The sequence below is a fragment of the Siphateles boraxobius genome, unplaced genomic scaffold, assembly GCF_051911475.1.
Source record: "Siphateles boraxobius isolate OS27281-9 unplaced genomic scaffold, OSU_SipBor_1 19, whole genome shotgun sequence".
NCBI lineage: Eukaryota > Metazoa > Chordata > Actinopteri > Cypriniformes > Leuciscidae > Siphateles > Siphateles boraxobius.
Window position 1 is genome coordinate 2,150,063 of NW_027508799.1, and position 6,000 is coordinate 2,156,062.

Sequence of the window (6,000 nt, forward strand, 5' to 3'; positions counted from 1 at the left end):
TAAGTCCGATCACAATGTCATTCATCTCCTTCCAACATACAGACAGAAAGTCAGGCGTGAAAAACCACTCCTGAAAACTGTACGTCAATGGACTGAGGATGGGGAGGAGGAGCTAAGAGATTGTTTTGACTCTACAGATTGGCGCATGTTTTTTGACGCATGCTCTGATCATCACGAATTGACAGACACAATCACATGCTATATCAAGTTCTGTGAAGAAACTGTTATCACTTCCAAGATAGTTCAAGTGTTTAGTAATAACAAGCCATGGCTCTCAAAGGATCTTAAAATGTGTCTGAATGAGAAAAGGGCTGCATTTTTGAGAGGAGAAGCTGACTTAGTAAAGGAGAAAGAGAAGGATTTCAAGCGTAAAGCTTTTACAGCAAAAATAGATTTTAAGAATAAGGTTGAGCAAAGATTTTGTACAGGCAATGCAAAACAAGCATGGGAGGGATTAAATACAATAATGGGTAGGGAAAGAAAAAAACTAAGTGTAAACGTGGCAGATTGTGGTAAATTTGTTAATGATTAAACATTTTCTATGGAAGATACGATGTGAGAGACCCAAAAATAGGGTGCAATATTACCTGTGATCAGATTGGTAGTTATGAACATATACAGCTTTCTGAAGAAGAAGTAGCCATGTGTCTCTCTAAAATCAGACCAAACAAAGCCCCTGGGCCTGATGGCCTCCAAGGAAGGGTGCTAAAGGTATGCTCTCAACAGCTTAAAGGGGTTCTTACTCAGCTGTTCCAAATTTTGCTGAATTGTGGTGTTTTTCCAAACGTATGGAAGAAGTCCACAATAATACCTGTGCCTAAGGTCTCTAGGGCTACAGACCTTGGAGACTTTAGACCGGTGGCACTCACTCCACTCTTAGCCAAGTGTATGGAGAGAGTGGTCAGCACCCATCTTATGGCTTCTGTTGGGAATCAACTTGACCCCCTTCAATTTGCCTATAGGTCACACAGGGGCACAGAGGACGCAACTCTTACTCTTGTAAATCAAATAGCTAAACATCTGCAACAACCAAAATCACTTGCTCGGGTTCTTTTTATTGATTTTACATCTGCTTTTAATACTATGCAAATTGATATTCTTTTAGAACAACTTCATAGGATGAATGTGAATGGTGGGCTCATTCACTGGATTAGAAGTTTATTAACTGACTGCCCTCAGAGAGTCTTAATGAATGGGGTCTACTCAGATGAGCTTGTCATAAATACTGGAGCACCACAAGGCTGCGTGTTGTCACCTCTGTTGTTTTCAATCTATATAAATGACATGACTGTGCACAGCACCAATGTTAGTTTACTTAAGTATGCTGATGACATGGCCTTGGTAGGACTTCTCACAGAAAATAATGCAGCACATGAGGAAGCTTATTTTAGCCAAGTCACTTTACTGCAGGACTGGTGTCAGACTGTTAAACTGGAAATTAATGTGACTAAAACAAAAGAACTTATAATACGAACGAAACCAAGAGGGGCCAGTAACATCACCCCTGTTGTACTTAACAGCCGGCCTGTGGAAGTAGTGGAAAATTTTAAGTACTTGGGTACAATCATTGATTGCACTTTAAGTTTTAATGTTAACTCAGAGAGTATTTTTAAGAGAGCTAACCAGCGATTGTTTTTAATTAGAAAGCTGAGGAGCTTCAAGGTCAGTCAACACATTCTTGAGATGGCATATAGGGGTCTGGTAGAAAGCATTTTACAGTTCAATATAACAGCTTGGTATGGCAATCTGAATGTGAAAGACAAAAACAAGCTTTCCAAAATTGTTAATATTGCAGGGAAGGTGATTGGCAAGTCACAAAGGCAGCTTGGGGATGTGTATGATAGGGCGGTACTCAGGAAGGCCAGACAGATATCAGCAGACACCCTACACCCACTCAACTCAGAGTTTGAGTTGCTCCCATCTGGCCGTAGATTCAGGGTCCCAAGGGCGAGCCGGAACATTTATAAGAGATCCTTTATTCCCCATGCCATACAGGAACTTAATTTAAACTGAAAGCGTCTTTGTGTTTTATATAACTTCTAATCGGCTGCGCTGCTTTCCATTTTCTGTTGTTGTATGTTGACGGTGGTAGTGTCATACTTTTAAACTGTGTGTATTTTGTCATTTTAACTGTTGTGTCACTGATTCATATATGTTTGGAGAAGTCAAAGACAAATTTCCACCAAGGTGGACAATAAAGTCTAATTATAATAATAATAATAATAAGTGGCTGTTAGCTGTGTACGCCAGGGATGTTCTGGGGCGACTGGACGAGGTCAAGGCCAAAATAACATCTGTATTTGGCTCGGTTCTCAAGATGGACTCCACAAAAAAGGTATCACAGCCCTGTTTATATCCAGAAATTGTCCAGATATGGATATGTGTGTGTGTGTGTACATAATGCACAGTTATGAGTTTTTATTTTGTTTTGTTTTTAAAAATCTTTTTTTTCTTCAATAGGTCACAAAAAAACTTGCCGGTGCTGCTTCAGGAACAGCTGCCTGGTGCACAAATGTTGGTAACGAACACGGCCAAGTCCTTGTCTCTGTCCTAACAGCCGCCGAGGGACATGCACTGGACCCCATGGCAGCTGGCCTAATGAAACGCTACCGAGAGGCAGGAGAGGCATCCCCAAAGGTGATGTACGTGGACAGAGATTGCTGCAGTCAACACGGCCAGTCTCAGGTGAAGGCCATGTTTTCGGAGTGGGATGAGCTTGAAGTGCGCCTGGACATCTGGCATTTCATGCGGCGATTTGCTGCAGGTGTCACGACAGAGGCTCATCCGCTCTATGGGATCTTCATGGCACGTCTATCCATGTCCATATTCCAGTGGGATTCAGAGGATGTGGCTGCTCTTCGCCGTGCAAAGGAGGGTGAGCTGGCAGCAAAGAAGACTGGCTACATCTCAGAAAAGGCGGTCAGTGCTCGCATTAACCGGAGGGAGTTGGCACTGCACTGCCGGAGGAGGACCAGGGGGGAGGAGGAGACCACCATATTGATTGGGTCACTGATTGATCAGTTTGACAGTGCGGACGGGAAGGATACTCTTGGAGTTCTCTTCTGAACCATGAACGGATCCAGCAGATATGGAAAGAACAGCGGAAGCATGTACAGTGTATCCAAGACCCAGAGCACTTTCCGCTCTACATAAAGAAGGGGACACTGAAGAAAGGCGGTGTGGAGCTGTGCTGCTACAGGTGTGCTCGAGGCTCTACCTCCTTGGAGTCATTCCACCTCCACCTGAACCGTTTTATTCCAGGTATTACATACATATGGATTAGTAATTTACTGTAAAAAAATATAAGCACTGTAACTGCTTCCATTACGTTAAATTAATGTCACATTAATAAATGTCACACTTTTACAGTTCTTTTCTGATGTCATAAAAGCATTGACAAAGCTGTCTTGCCTCACAAATCACTAATAACTCTGGTTATAATGACAATAATTTTTTTATGTAATTACATAACTCTATTACATGTAACCAGCTACTTCATAGCACCTCATGTGTAGTAAATATATTGTACATATGTGACATATAAAACCCTTTTTTTTTTTTTTTTTTACTTTTAGGAACCAGTGCCAGTGATGCGCATTTTCAAGCCTATCTCCTTGAGGGCTTGATGCGTTGGAATGATGACCGGATGGAAGATGCCATAAAAGGAGCGTCCTCCATCCGGTCATATGGCAGTGCCATGAGAGAGGTTGTGGACCAGCTTAGCAAGACAGTCTTTGGGAAGCCCTGGGATGAGCGCTATCGCCCTCCTGGAGCATATACAGGCAAGACATTCATTAATTTGTTATTTTGTAATATTCTACTAAGTATCAATTTAGCCTTAAATGTACTAGACAAAATATTAAGACATATTTTTTCCCCTTTTATTCTCGTAGGTGAATTGCTAGGAATAGAGTACCTTTACAGCCAGACTGGCAAAACACTGACTCCAGTGCTCCAGAACCCAGAGGATGAAGACAGGCTGGTGGAGGAAATTGATGACCAAGACCTGCAAGATGAGGGGTTTGAGGAAGAGATCACGGAGGACATCACAGTTCCAGTGCTGTACGAGAATGACCCCTGCCATGATCTCGCAAACAGCCCCTCATCTTTGCCTCAGCCTCAGTCCCCAGCATCACTGGCTGATGTATCAATGGCTGACGTGTCACTGGCTGAGCCATCCACATCAACTAGAGAAGGACACCAACTTGCCCCTGCCCCTTCAGTGTTGTCACAGCCATCTGACACTGGAAGCAGTTTCTCCGACGAGGCTCAGGTAAAACACTTTAAGGGCTTTATTTAATTTCAATCTCGTTTTATTCCACATATATTAACATTAATCTGAATTTACTAGGGAGCAGTCATTGGGCCCGATGGCATTGCTGGGTGGGACAAGGTCCAGGATATGGCAGGTTACCTGGTTGTTCTTCGTGAGGCTCCTTACCTCACTGACCTGCAGGTGACAGAGGCCATTCAGCTGTGGACAGCTCTCCATGACATAGACAAACAGCGGGTCAACTATCAGCCTCGACATCAGCCTCAGCTGACACATGGACGCTTTAAGGAACCAAAGCGGTCCGGAGTCACACCGGGTGTGGAGAGTGTAAAACGGTGTCTGATTGGACATCCCGGGGGACCAGCACAGTGGCCCAGCACCAGCCGCTTGGTTGAGGCCATTTGTACAAAGCTGTGTGCATTAAACAAGTCGCCGACCAAGAAGGCTGGAGTTTGCCGCCCCAGGTGGTCTAAAATCCTCTCGGATTACCACCACATCCGAGAGCTGGTGCTTAACAATCACAGGCTGATGGATGAAACAATGATCCAGCTGTTTGAGCTAAACCAGAAGACACTCATTCAGTGGTAAGCAAGGCACATTATTTTCTTCAAATTAACTGAATACTTTTTTAAACATATATATAATACATGTAATTTATTTTCAGGTTTCAACGGCAGCAGAAAAAACAGGAAATGAGTGTCCTCGCTCAGGGACTGACTCCACCTGACCCAATTGCTGTGGCTGATACGCAGCTTCCTCCACCGAGGGAAAAATTGGATGAAGCGGCATCGACCTCACGCCCAAAACATACATTTACCCTTCCGCCAAATCGAGAAGGACAGGCTCCTCTTCTGCGACCAGGTCGACGGCCTGCTGCTGCCACCACCATGGTGTGCCCCATTGCAAATGCCCCCACAGCATCAGGAGTTGTGCAGCCCATTTCAGCACCTGGGTCATTGTCACTAGTCCTTAACCCAGACATGACCGTGTCAATGGTGATTCCACCTTCTGGTGCTTCAACATCCGGTGCAGGCCCAGCCCGTTACACCCAGAGGAACAGGCGCCGGCGGGCCCAGGAGACGGAAAGCGGAGTCCATAAGAGGAAGTATGTGCGAGGGGTAACCTTTAACATGTGCAGCAAATGTGGGCAGCCCAAAACCAAAGAGTTTGGCCATAGCCGATATGGTAATGCCACATTTTGCTTGCGTGCCTCAAATGGAAAATCTTTAGATGACTGGTTGGCAGAACAGCGCCAGCAAAATACAAGCCAAACTCCACCTCCTCAATAAACAATTTGCTTTTTTCCTGTATATATTTTGTATATATTACTGTACATGGTTCCACCCAGTCTTTCATATTGTCCTATATATATATATATATATATATATATATATATGTATATTTGTGTGTTTGTGTCTGTGTACTCATTTCATTATTTGTGTGTATTCATTTTAATATTTGTTTTTTTTACATTTAAAGTGTCATTTAAATATTTGTGTATTCATTTTAATAAAACATTTTAAGTGCCATTGAAATATTTGTGTGTATTCATTTTAATAAAACATTTAAAGTGTCTTAAAGTAATCTAATAAATCATATCTCTCAAATCATATCCCTCACAAAAAACACACATATTTCAAGAAACATTTTTATTCATTTTATTCAATCATAAACAACATGTAATAAGCATTTTTTTTAAAATAATATACACAAAAAAAACATTTAAT